The sequence below is a fragment of the Eptesicus fuscus genome, chromosome 22, assembly GCF_027574615.1.
Source record: "Eptesicus fuscus isolate TK198812 chromosome 22, DD_ASM_mEF_20220401, whole genome shotgun sequence".
Lineage (NCBI taxonomy): Eukaryota > Metazoa > Chordata > Mammalia > Chiroptera > Vespertilionidae > Eptesicus > Eptesicus fuscus.
Genome location: NC_072494.1, coordinates 37,510,448 through 37,524,955, shown reverse-complemented (window position 1 = coordinate 37,524,955; position 14,508 = coordinate 37,510,448).

Genomic DNA, 14,508 nt, shown 5'->3' with positions numbered 1-14,508 from the left:
AGGGTTGGAGCTTGGAGGGCAGCTACCTGGGTTTCCTGCGCTGAGTCATTCCCTCATGCTGCAGAGAACATCTTTCTCCTATGGACCTTTGCTGTCCAGGCGGTTTTGGCCTGGGGGAAAGGCAGTTACCACACCCTATTGGAAGAACTCTTCCCCTACCCTGTGGCCCATGGCCTAAGGCCAATCAAGGCTGATAACAATCAGAGTTCAGGCAGAGGCTTTGAGTCTTTGTCTGATCTTCTGAGCCTTTGGAGGCTTTGAGTCTTTGTCTGATCTTCTGAGCCTAGAGCTAGGAAAAGAAGACCCTGGTGTACATCTTGTCCTTTCCAAAGGCATCCAGCCCCAGCAGAGGGAGCCACAAGCTGTGGATTGCTGATAGCCCCAAACAGGGGACTCAGAGTCAATCAGAAACAATCTCTAACGTCCTGCATTAGAGATTGGGAGTTGTAGCAGATCTACCTAATACATACACTGAGTGGCCAGATTATTATGATCTCTGAACACATAATAATCTGGCCACTCAGTGTACTTCTCTTGAGAACCTCATTTATTTGATATCAAAGATACTATAAATCGTGCACCTGATCAGCTTTCCCCTTTGCACTGGCTGATAGAAAGCTCAGGGCAAATAGATGGTTGATCTCCAGCAAAAGTCTAGAATAATTTTGGTACCCAATTTGAGATACAAATACACTGAGTGTCCAGATTATTATGCGTTCAGAGATCATAATAATCTGGCCACTCAGTGTAAACACAAACCCAAAAAATGGGGAGACAAAAAACAAACAAACACATAACCCCCAAATGAAGGAACAAGAGAATTCTCCAGAAGAAGAGATAAATCAAATGAAGATAAGAAATTTATCTGACATAGAGTTCAGAATAATGATGGTAAAGATGCTTAACAGCATGAGAAAAGATAGAGTAATTATTTAAAAAGAACAGTCAGAAATAAAGAATGACATAGCACTAATAAAGAACACATTGGAAGGAATACATAGCAGATTAGGGCAAGCTGAGGGTTGGATCAGTGAATTTTAAGACAGGGTAGAAAAGATCACTCAATCAGAGAACCAAAAGGAAAAACACAATTAAAAAACAGGAGGACAGCTTAAGGGAGCTGTGGGACAACATAAAATGTAATAATATTCGTGTAAAAAAAGAAAATTTTATTTACACAAAGGGGAAGAAAATGAGCAAGGGATAGAAAATGTGTTTGAAGAAATAATGGCAGAAAACATCTTTAACCTGGTGAAGGAAAAAGTCAAATAAGTTCAAGATACACAGAGAGTCCCAAACAAGAAAAACCCAAACAGGCCCACATCCAGACATATCATAATTAAAATGCCAAAAATTAAAGACAAAGAGAGAATCTTAAAGGCAGCAAGAGAGAAGCAATTTGTTACTTACAAAGGAGCTTCTATAAGGCTGTCAGCTGATTTCTCATCAGAAACTCTACAGGCCAGAAAGGAATGTCATGAAGTACTCAAGGTAATGAAAAGCAAGGATCTGAAACCAATATTACTATATCCAGCAAAGGTATCATTCAAAATAGATGGTGAAATAAAAAGCATCCCAGTAAAAAAAAAAAAAAAAAAAAGCATAAAGGAATTTATCACCACCAAAAAAACACTGCAAGAAATACTAAAGGGACTGCTGTAATGAGAAGAAGAGAGAGAGAGAGAGAGAGAGAGAGAGAGAGAGAGAGAGAGAGAAACAGAGGCATACAGAATTAAAATGGCAATAAATAACTATTAATAATAATATTAAATGTAAATGGATTAAATGCTCCAATCAAAAGACATAGGGTAGTTGAATGGATACAAAAACATGACCTAATTATATGCTGTCTACAAGAGACCCACTTCAGAATAAAAGACTCACACAGTATGAAAGTGAAGAGTGAAGGGATGGAAAAACATTTCCCAGGCAAATGAAAAAAAAAAAAAAAAAGCTGGGGTACCTATACTCATATCTGACAAAATAGGCTTCAAAATGAAGGCAATCATGAGACAACAAAGGTCACTACATAATACTAAAGGGCTTGATCCAACAAGAGGATATAAGCCTGGTAAACATACTGTATATGCACCCAATATAGGAGTACCTAAATATTTAAAAGAAAACTTCTAGAGGACTTTAAGGGAGAGATCGACAGCAATATAGTCATAGTAGGTGACTTTAACACCCTGCTGACTTCACTGGATAGATCTTCCAGACAAAATATTAACAAGGAAACAGTGATTCTGAAGGACTCACTGGATCAGATAGATTTAATTGACATTTAAAGAACATTTCACCCCAAAGTTGCAGAATACACATTCTTCTCAAGTGCACATGGGTCATTCTCAAAGATAGACTACTTGTTAGGACACACAAGTCTCTACAAGTTCAAGAAGATTGAAATCATATCAATTATCTTCTCAGACCACAATAAAATAAAATTAGAATTCAACTACAGTAAAAACACTAAAAAAAAAGTCACTATATAATACTAAAGGGGTTGATCCAACACATGCAGGCTAAATAGCATGTTAATAAATAATGAATGAGTTACCAATGAGATCAAGAAAGAAATAAAAAAATCCCAGGAAACAAATGAAAATGAACATACTAAAACCCCAAATCTCTGGGATATAGCAAAAGCAGTCCTGAGAGGGAAGTTCATAGCATTACAGGCCTACCTCAAAAACAAGAAAAATTAATAATAAACTATTTAATCTTGTAACTTAAAGAATTAGAAAGAGAGCAACAAAAGCCCAGAGTAAGTAGAAGGAAGGAAATAATAAAGATGAGAGGAGAAATAAATGACATAGAGACTAAAAAACAAACAAACAAAAAACCCCCCAAAAATCAATGAAACCAAGAACTGGTTTATTGAAAGAATAAACAAGATTGATAACCCATTAGCCAGACTCATCAAGAAACAAAGACAGAGGACCCAAATAAATACAATCAGAAACAAAAGCGGAGAAATAACACAGAAATACAAATCTTACCTTATAATAGACAAATATGCAAATTGACCGCACCTTCGCTACGCCCAAGCCACGCCCACCAACCAAGCCACGCCCATCAACCACGCCCACCAGGAAACCGTTACAGGGACGCTGGGGCCGGTGGCTTTCCGGGCGCCTGCTGCGATCGGAGCAGGGACCGGCTGGGGTGCGGTGCGATGGAGCCCAAGGACCGGAAAGCCGCCCGGGGCTTTCCGGGCCTTGGGCGCCAGCCGGGTGCGTGCTCCGATCGGAGCAGGGACCCGGCTGGGGTGCGGTGCGGCCGAGCCCAAGGACCGGAAAGCCGCCAGGGGCTTTCCGGGCCTTGGGCGCCAGCCGGGTGCGATCGGAGCAGGGACCCGGCTGGGGTGCGGTGCGGCCGAGCCCAAGGACCGGAAAGCCGCCCGGGGCTTTCCGGGCCTTGGGCGCCAGCCGGGTGCGTGCTCCGATCGGAGCAGGGACCCGGCTGGGGTGCGGTGCAGCCGAGCCCAAGGACCGGAAAGCCGCCCGGGGCTTTCCGGGCCTTGGGCGCCAGCCGGGTGCCTGCTGGGACCCGGCTGGGGTGCGGTGCGGCCGAGCCCAAGGACCGGAAAGCCGCCCAAGCGCCAGCCGGGTGCGTGCTCCGATCGGAGCAGGGACCCGGCTGGGGTGCGGTGCGGCCGAGCCCAAGGACCGGAAAGCCGCCCGGGGCTTTCCGGGCCTTGGGCGCCAGCCGGGTGCCTGCTGGGACCCGGCTGGGGTGCGGTGCGGCCGAGCCCAAGGACCGGAAAGCCGCCCGGGGCTTTCCGGGCCTTGGGCGCCAGCCGGGTGCGTGCTCCGATCGGAGCAGGGACCCGGCTGGGGTGCGGTGCGGCCGATCCCAAGGACCGGAAAGCCGCCCGGGGCTTTCCGGGCCTTGGGCGCCAGCCGGGTGCCTGCTGGGACCCGGCTGGGGTGCGGTGCGGCGGAGCCCAAGGACCGGAAAGCCGCCCGGGGCTTTCCGGGCCTTGGGCGCCAGCCGGGTGCCTGCTGCGATCGGAGCAGGGACCCGGCGGGGGTGCGGTGCGGCCGAGCCCAAGGACCGGAAAGCCGGCAGGGGCTTTCCGGGCCGGGGGCGCCAGCCGGGTGCCTGCTGGGACCCGGCTGGGGTGCGGTGCGGCCGAGCCCAAGGACCGGAAAGCCGCCCAAGCGCCAGCCGGGTGCGTGCTCGATCGGAGCAGGGTCCCGGCTGGGGTGCGGTGCAGCCGAGCCCAAGGACCGGAAAGCCGCCCGGGGCTTTCCGGGCCTTGGGCGCCAGCCGGGTGCCTGCTCCGATCCGAGCAGGGACCCGGCTGGGGTGCGGTGCGGCCGAGCCCAAGAACCGGAAAGCTGGCAGGGGCTTTCCGGGCCTTGGGCGCCAGCCGGGTGCCTGCTGCCATCGGAGCAGGGTCCCGGCTGGGGTGCGGTGCGGCTGAGCCCTGGGGGTCTGCTCCTGCAATCGGGTCGCAGGGACGCTGGGTGCAGCTGAGCCCAAGGCCACCGCCCAGGGCCAAGCCCGGACCCTGAAAGAAGGTAGAGGGCAGTGGCCACAGCCAAGGCCTGGGTCCCCGGTGCCAGCAGAAAACTGGTGCAGGCAGCCAGGTGAATGAAGGTCTATTGCACGAATCTTCGTGCAAACGGGCTACTAGTGATTGTATAAAAATACTATGGACAACTAACTATAGGCCAACAAGCTGGACAATGTGGACGGAATGAACAAATTCTTAGAAAAATACAATCTCCCAAAACTGAATCAGGAAGAATCAGAAAACCTGAACAGGCCAAAAAACAACTGAGGAAATAGAAGCAGTAATAGTAATAAAAAAAACTACTAGCAAACAAAAGCCCAGGTTCAAAACAGCTTCACGGGGGAGTTTTACCAAACATTCAAAGAAGGATTAACATCTATCATCCTCAAACTATTCCAAAAATTCCAAGAGGAAGGAACACTTCCAAGCTCTTTTTATGAGGCTAGCATTATCCTAATTCCAAAACTAAATAAGGACACTACAAAGAAAGAGAATTATACGCCACTGTCCCTGAAGAACAAAGATGCTAAAATCCAGGCATATAGCAATGCCATTCTCTGAGATAGGAAGTATAAGAGGTAGAGATAACTTTGAGATAAAATTGGGAGCAAGAACAGAAGATTAGTTTTTTTGGCGTGGATATGTTCAGTTGGCATATTTATGGGACATCCAGATGGAGATTTCTAAGGGGTATTTGAATATATAGGACTGAATTTCAGACGAAAAGTATAATCTGGAGAAACAAAGAACAACAAAAAAAACCTTAAAAGCTACATCTCTCATCTCACCCTCAGAAAGCTGAAACTAAGAGGTTAACACCTCTGAAGGACTTGCCAGAGGTCATATGACTAGTTTTTGAGACGCTGGGACCAAAAAGCAGGTCTCTTGGGTCTAGGTCAGTATACCTTCCCCCTGACTGACTTTCCTTTTTCTCTATATTCGTGCTTTCCCTATCTAACAATACCTGACATACAGTAGGTGCTAAAAATATTTATGGAATGAACATACTAATTACAACCATTCTTTGAGGTAGAGCTGGCCTTCCCTTCATCATCACAGAAATTATATCTCAGCAGCATTTTGGAAATTATCAGACCCAGGGAAGTCCTATTTAGCCACCAAATTTGTATTTCCCCAGATATCTTTCAACCCCTCTCTACTTCCTCTAAAAGCAAACCTCTGTTGTACAGGTTGCAACCAAGGACAAGCTTTGTGCCGAGTCTATAGACTTGAATGGCATGATTAATAAAGGCAGAAGAATAAAAAGAAGGTACAGGTTTTGGCACACAGAGCATGTAATCAATTCCCTCTTATTTTAGACTAGAGGCCCAATGCATGAAATTTAGCATTGGTAGGGTTCCTAGTGGCTGCCGGCTGCCGGCCGAGGCCTCCCTCCCTTCCCCCGGCTGGCCCGCCCCCTGGTCAAGCTCCCAGTAGAATGGATAATTTGCATACTACACTTTTATTATATGGGATTTGGAAAAGTTTAGGCTAAGAGAACTTGTCTTGATTCAGTCAAATTAAAGTCCTGAGCCTGGGAGAGAAGAGGGAGCAGCATGAGAAGAAGAAGGCAACTAAGGCTATTGAATACTTAAGGTATGCCAGACTTTGTGCTGGATGATTTACTGAGTCTATCTTATTTAATCTTGATGAAAAAATCACCCATGTTTTTTCAGATGGGGAAACTGAGACTAGAAAGTTTACTTTCCTGAGGGTCTAAAACTGGTAATTGGTGGGTTTGGAACTCAAATCCAAGACTGCCTGCAAAGGTTATGCTGCTTCCTTTACACTATGAAGCCTCCCAGAGGCTTCCATTGTGGTTCCAGGTGTGAGGTATAAGGCTTTAGACCGAATATGTTCATTCCAGTGCTTTCTCTACGTGTCAACAAGCTCTTCAATGTTGCCATCATAGCAGACCCTGCAAAATTTAATGGTCTGAAATTTGAGAGAATCCAGGAGACCCTTATGAACATAAGGGGGTAATGGGTCAAGCCCAGTGATTATTAGCAGATCCCAAAGGAAGTAGGTGTCTTTGACTTCCGAGTTCAACTCTGCTGCTAATTTGTTATGTGGCCTTGGGCACGTTACTCTCCTCTCTTCGTCTTCTAAGGTTAAAGAAAATACCAGGAAATGCAGATTTTCGTGGGCGGCCCTGCTGATGATTTCCCAATCTTTTATGTATTACTCTCTCTAGCACGTAGGGGATGGGAAGAAGTGATGTATGGGGGAGGAAGAGAGTCTCATCCCAAAGAAATGGTTTTGAGGCCCTGGAGAAGCAACAATTTGGTTTGAATCTTAACAAATGAGTAGGAGTTTGTTAGGAAACTAGGAGGGGAAGGGAGATTCCAAGAAGGGCAAAAACTTGAGCAAAGGCCCAGAATGAGTTTGGGGAACTGCAAGTAATCCAGGAAGGCTGTAGCATTTGCAGAAAGGGAGGAGCCAGACTAGAAATTAGGCAGGAGAAATTCATAGAAGCCAAGTCACGTAGTGATCAGTAGTAGCCTTTCAGCCTTCGAAAGAGCCTATCAGTGAAAGATTCTCAGCATGGAAATACCACAAATTTGTGTTTGGAAAAGAGCCTTCTACTCTGTATTTCTGCCCTCTGCCAGAGAATGGCACAACAGAGAAAGGATGTGCTGCTGTTGCCTAGAAACTGGAATGAAAAGACATTTGTGGGGCAGAACCTCTTATCTGTTACTAGAGGCCCTATGCACAAAATTCGTGCAAGAGTAGGCCTTCACAGTCGTCCGGAAGGATGTCCGATGGTCGTTCCGCTGTTTGGCTGTTCAGCCAATTTGCATATTATGATTTTTTTAAAAATTATAGATTCATGGAAGCTTTCTTCTGTTCTTGATTGATTCAACAGTATAAGAACAGAACTGTTATCCACCACCTCAGAAGTGCATCTAATTGTTTTTTACAAGCACCCCGAGGGAAAAGGCTTTCACGCTGTGTGATTTCCAGTCAGATCCAATAAAGCCAGCCTTGCAAGTGGGGTTCTTCAAGGAACAACCGGATAAATCAAATAATGACAGCTCTCTGGGAATGAGGTTTTGAAAGCTCTCCAACCCCTTTCTGCTCCTACAGTGGCTACAAGCCTATTGTTTTTCATCATGATTGTGGGGTGTTGGTTATAAGGCAAGAGAGAGGATGAAGAGTAGGACAAGATAAAATGCCACAGAGGTAACTATTCTTACTGGAATTTAGACATTTTTCTTGAATAAACACTCCCTGAATTGTTATAAACGTTTAGTTATTTTAATTAATTTCTAGAACTCCGGAAAAGTTGGTTCTGATGATTTGTTTTGATAGTTTTCTCATTGCTTTTATGAATGAGAGAACTTTTGGAGATCCTTACTCTGCCATTTTTGCTACCATCTACTGTGTGTGTGTGTGTGTGTGTGTGTGTGTGTGTGTGTGAGAGAGAGAGAGAGAGAGAGAGAGAGAGAGAGAGAGAGGCGGCGGGGGAGAGAATGTGAATTCTCTTTGTCAGGTTAAGTGAATTCTCATCTTCTAGGTTGATTAAAATCATTGTCAAATTTTTTTTACGTCTTCCCCCCTTTAATTGGCCTAATTAATACATATATAGATTTTTTAAAAAGTTATGGCATCTTTGCATTCCTCGAATATATTAAGAGTTAATAAGTTTCTTTATCTGAGTGCTAATTATAGAGATATATTTACTTTGTAGTTTAACATGCATTTTTCAGGACATTCCATAGGAAATATTCCAATAAAAAAATATAATGATAAAGGGTGGCTTGGGAAAATACTGGCATTTAAGGTTTTGTTTCAAATTCTTCTCTAGCTTTTTTTCCATTTTAGCCACACTTTGAACCTATTTTCTCTCCTTTGTAAAAAAATATACAATTTTCAGTATATAAATATATTTATATTGATATTATCGTATATAAACACATAATAAAATTTATATAAGTATATACATTTACCATCATTTCTGAGGTCCATGGTTCTACATATAAACTCTCAATGTTGCATTACATTAGTTATCCCATATCTAGAAAAAAATTTTTATGAAAAAAACTCATAAAATAATGCTAACTTAATATCTGGATTTTTTAAAAGAGATATTTCAAATTTTACAATTTGCTAATTCCCCTCCTCATTCTGCAGAAAGTTCACATAGAACTGCTTTTACGAACATCTGGAACTTCCTTGGAACTTTTGATACGTCAGTGAGAGCAATCTTTCACAACACAAACCTACCATGCTCCTCCCTTGCTGAAAGTCCACCAATGGCTGGCTAGTGTCCTCAGGACAAAATTCTTACTATCCTGCCTTACATGACCCCCATGACCCTACCGGTCTCATCTCTTGCCATGCTTTCTCTAGCTCTTTCAGACACACTGGTCTCTCAGTCCGAATCTCAGGAATGGCAAGCTTTTCCTTTTTCCTAAAGTAGGGATTCCTGGATTTAGTTTTGTGTCTTTGGTGATGGTGCAAGGCAGGAGGAGTGGGAGGTGGGAATTAGGTCAGTGTCTCTGTAGTGCTGACCTAGATATCTTTCCAATGCTACCACTATCTTTGGCTTTACTTGGGCTGAATCTTCTCTAGCCTCACCGGAGTCTCCAGAGCCCACGCAAGGGATTGGAGAGGGGTTACTGCCCCGTTTCAGAGTAACCTCTGCCTTTCTAGTTTTTCGCAGATTTTCTCAGAAAAAGAACACCCAACTCTGCCATGAATCTACATAAAATTCTTTATTGAATTGTCCAGTAGATCTCAAAAGCCCAGGGAACTTTAGGAAGAACAGTGGTCAGAGGAATTTGCATATGAGGCAGGGTGACACAAGTCTGAAGAAAAATTAGAAATGATTCATCTTGATCACCCTAACAATTTGCCTATTAAATCTCATTACCTCAGTGCCAATGTTCAGTTTCTCTCTTGATTCTTCAAGTTACTCCCAAACTCTTCAGTGAAATTCTCCGCCACATTTTTTTGTTGAGGGATCTTGCACACAACCAGATGCCCAGGGCAGTTTCTACCTTTCAATCCTTTTTCGTGTTTTTCAAATACAAATGTCCTGGCTCTGGCCTGATGCTGAGTGAAATTCTCCTGTGCTCAAAGTTGATTTTGGAGTCAGGAAAGCTAAACTCTAGTCTAAAGGGTGAGAGAGAAAATGGGTCCACTTCATTGTCATTGAATCTCCCTCTTACAGCTGAATTTCTCACTAGTTTTCCTAAGAAACACGTAGACCTCAGTCGTATTAGGAAAAACAGATTTTTCTCATTGATCTGATCCTGACTCTTGTGAAATTAAAGCCCCAGAATTATCATGCTAAGAATTATTATTTGAGGACTGGCTTATTTTTCAAGCACCGCCACCCAAGATGACTCTCTATTTGCCATCTAGAAATGTAGCAATAGTTTTCCTTAGGTACTTTTTTACTCACACCTCTCCAGCAACCAGGTGGTTGTTGTTTCTCCCAGAGCACCTCGCCTCATCCTCCCTCCTTCCTTCCCTCCCTCCCTCCCTCCCTCCCTCCCTCCCTCCCTCCCTCCCTCCCTCTTCCTTCCTTTCTTCCTTCCTTCCTTCCTTTCTTCCTTCCTTCCTTCTAATCTTCTCCCGTGGATATGCTTCTCATTGATTTTTTTTAGAGAAAGAGGTAAGGAGAGAAAGAGAGAAACATCGATGTGAGAGGGAAACATCAACTGGTTGCCTCCTGTACGCACTCAGGGAATCAAACCCGCAACCTGGGTATGTGCCCTGATGGAATCGAATCCGCAATGTTTTTGGTGTAAGAGATGATGTTCCAAACAACTGGGTCACCTGGCCAGGGCCTTTCCTCTTTTTTTCTTTTTATTTTCCATTGATTTTTAAAAAGAGAATGGAAGAGAGGGAGAGAGAGAGAGGGAGAGAGAGAAACATGGATGTGAGAGAGACACATCCATTGGTTGCCTCCCACATGCGCCCTGACAGAGGCTGGGGATAGAATCTGCAACCTAGGTACGGACCCTTGACGGTGAATCTAATCTGTGACCCTTCAGTGCATGGGCCGACACTCCAACCATTGAGCAACACCGGCCAGGCCCTTTCCTCTTTCTTGAAGGCTTCTCCACACACACTCCTGACATTCCATTTTTCAGACTCTGATTCCAAAGGGAAGTTCTCTCTGATCCTCAAAACTAGATCTGATCTTCCTAGTTTACATTTGCTCCGCCCTCACCAGCTCTTTTATCTAGCAGTTGTCATATTTGATGACACCTGTACCATTGTCATGAATGAAATTAAATTACTAATTTTCCTTGGGGTGGTCCTCCAGCCTAGAATATAAACTTCATGAAGGCAAGAACTGTGTTTGTCTTTCTCAGTGCTAAATCCAGAGTGGTGTTGCTTAATAAATGCATATAAACAATTTTTGAATAGTCTGAACTTGGTTGGTTGGTAGCTAACATTACTCCCCCCCCCCCCCCCCCTGCCTGCCCCATTCACATCAGGACTATGTAAAATCTGCCTTCCATCCATTTTTCTATATCATGTTGATTTTTTTCTCTTTAATGCTCAGGATCCCAGGTATAGGGGACAGTTAGGTTCAGGGCCTCAGGTCTGGTAGGGTTAAGGATGCGTTGGGAAAATCCCTCAGTTCTGTTTTTATCACTTCTAGTAACTTAACAGTGCAGTTCAATGTAAAACTCCCCTTTAACCTCTTCCTGTCACTCCAACTAAGGCTTGTCTCATGGTCCAAAAATCTATAATGGGAAGGGAGATATGGTCTAACACTTCTCCCCTCTATTTTGCCTCATCTAGTTTCAGCTTCTCTAGTGGTGAGGGCATGGCAGAGAGGCCAAACTAGTTCTCAGTTACCTGGCTGCTGCTAGTTTTCTCTGTTTCTCTGACTAAAACTGATCCACTGTGGATGCCTGCTCTGACAGACATCTGAACGTTGGCTCATTTGTGGAGCACAGGTGTGAGTGTTTGGGGGCCACAGGTTGGTGGGAATGGGAGCGCTCCACTGAAGAGTGCTGATGTGGGAGATGTTCTCTGGCGTGGCTCTCCTGGCCCTCCTCCCACTCAGCTCCCTCCGAGGGCATACCATCCAACCCCGCTGCTGGCATCTGCCTACCTGGTGGCCAGATGGCAAGACAATTGAAGCCTGGCTACCGTCTGCAGTGTCCTCTGTGGAAACCCTACATCCTCGCCAGGCCAAGCAGTGAGTGTGCAGACTGCTCCCCATCTCACTCACATTCCGTGTTTCTGTCTTTGGGAAGGTCAACAAATCCACTGCCCCACCACGGAGAGCAACTTCACTTTCTTATATTTCTTGACTCTCTCGTGTAGTGCTTTTAGAGCCCCTTTCAGTTGACATTAAGGCAAGGTGGCCTTATTCATGCAGAAGAGAGGGAAAAGCCACAGGTCTCTCCCAGATCCAACCATGTTGATCCTGATGTTTTTCTCCTCTCTCCCCATTCTTCTATTTATACAGAGTGGGGGTGAAGAGTGCTGGGGTGATTGCTGGGGGAGCAAAATCAATTCGATCACCCCTTACTTAACTTAGAGGTGATGCCATTCCTGACTCACGTATAGCTCTTTGGGGAGCGTGAAGTCTCCTTGTCTTAGCTCTAAGTTCAGGCCATTGGGAAAAGTCCATCAGGAATCGCATTATAGATATCTACTGGTATTGAGAGAATGAGCCAATGTGTTTGTTGTGCTGTCTGCTCCACAGAGAGCCTTTGCCCAAGCTGGGCTCCCAGACACAGGGTCACTGGGCTGGGAAGCAGTGAGTTCCTATTTCACTCAGGAAGGAAACAAACCAGACAAGGCACTAGCTCTCATGGCCTGCGAGACCCTCGTGGGCAGATGGAACATTCAGGGCAGAATAGAGCACAGTGAGAGCTTGGTACAAAGCAGAAATGTTGAGGGAAATGTACCAGCAGGATGAGGTGGAACAGAGGAAAGAAAATGTAAGAGACAGGAAGATGATGAGGGGGGACAAAAATTTGGAAAGAGAAAAGATGGTGCAGGAAGAGGGGGAAAGACTAAGAGGCTGAGGTCAAGGGGAGGGAACTGGGCGAAGGGACTGGGCTACAGCTTGCCCAGCTGGAGCACAGGGAGATGGGCAGAGCCGCTGATGAGAGAGAACGAGGGCCTGTGCTTCCGGCTTTGCAGCTGTGCAGGTGGCTCTGGGCTGAATCCGCCCCTCTTCTACCATGCTGTCTCCTGAGGTGATTCCGAGGAGAGAGGAGGAAGTGGGGGGAAGTGTGGTGCAGGAGCTGCCACTTTAATTTTTTAAAATATATTTTTATTGATTTAAGAGAGGAAGGGTGGGGGAGAGAGAGAGAGACATCAATGATGAGACAATCATGGATTAGCTGCCTCCTGCAAGCCCCCTTCTGGGGATGGAGCCCATAACCGGGGCATGTGCCCTGACTGGAATCGAACTGTGACCTCCTTATTCATGGGTCAACCGCTCAAACATGGCGCAACATGGCTGGGCAGGAGCTGCCACTTTAACAAACACGCTAGCCCAAAGGCACTGCAGGTGGTGGATCCTATTATTCCTGGACAAGAAGTGAGAATAAAAGATGGAACCTTTTTAAAAAATATATTTTTATTGATTTCAGAGAGGAACGGAAAGGGAGAGGGAAATATCAATGATGAGAGAGAATCATTGATCGGCTGCCTCCTGCACGCCCCCTACTGGAAACCGAGCCTGCAATCCAGGCATGTGCCCTTGATTGGAATCGAACCCGGGACCCTTCAGTCTGCAGGCTGACGCTCTATCCATTGAGCAAAACTGGTTAGGGCAAGATGCAACCTCTTTAAGACTGCTTTGGTCTCCGCAAGAGTTGTGTAGCATAAACATGGTCAAGGAAGCCACTTAAAATTAAAACCTGCAATGAAGAACTTTGGAAAGACTTTCTCTCCCAATACCCAGACCCATTCCTTAGACGGGAGCTTTTGGGTAAAAAGTGTGGCACAGAGTCAGGCACAATCAACATGGGGTCTCATTAAGCAGTTCCCAACATAGGGTCTCAGCCCCCCAGCATGACCAGGCATGTGGTAAGTATGGGTGGGCAATAAATGAACTCATTGATTTGAAGGCCCAGGCCTCATTTATGTGTGCCTGTAGTCGGTCCCACCACCCAGGCCCAATCAAGCTGTTTCTTTGGGCAGAGCCATCTATGAAGTCTGCATTCTCTGAGTTCCCAGGAGCTCCTGGCCTTGCAAACTTCCATGTGTCACCTAGTGCTGCTGTTGGGACAAGCTGGTCCCTGGCAGTGTAGCCAATGCACTTGGGGACCACGGGAACCTAGGAAGGACCACTGGGAATTTTAACTTGAGAAGGGAATGAGTGTGGGACCCAGGAGCTGAGCAGGGTAGTAAGTGGAGGAGAGAACCAAGTCCCATGGACAGGCCTAGAAACACAAAACTAATGGTCAGAACAGCAGAAAGCCTGGAGGCATCTTATGCCGTGCTGTTCAAACAGTGGTGTGTGGGCCCGGCTGTGGTGGCTCAGTGGATTGAGCCTCGTCCCATGTGCCCTGACCGGGAATTGAACTGTGACCTCCTTGTTCATAGGTCAACTGCCCTTTGATTCCCAGTCAGGGCACATGCCTGGGTTGTGGACTTGATCCCCAGTAGGGACATGCAGGAGACAGCCAATCAATGAGTCTCTCTCATCATGGATGTTTCTATCTCTCTCCCCCTCTCCCTTCCTCTCTGAAATCAATAAAAATCTTAAAACAAAAAACAGTGGTGTGTGGGCAGCAGTATCTGCGTCTCCTGGTAATTCATTAGAAATGCAGAATCTCAATTCTCCCCCAGGACCTACTGACTTAAAGTCTGCATTTTAACAAGACCACCAGGTGATTTTCTGTGGTTTGATGGAAAGTTTAAGAAGCAATGAAATATCCAAGGCATTTGGTTTTACTTAAACATGCTCCAGTGGAGCCAGCAGAGGGCAGTGCTCGCTGAGCAACTGCAGGGAAAACTTGCCCTCAGACTTCAGAGAACTTTGGGCCAAGGTT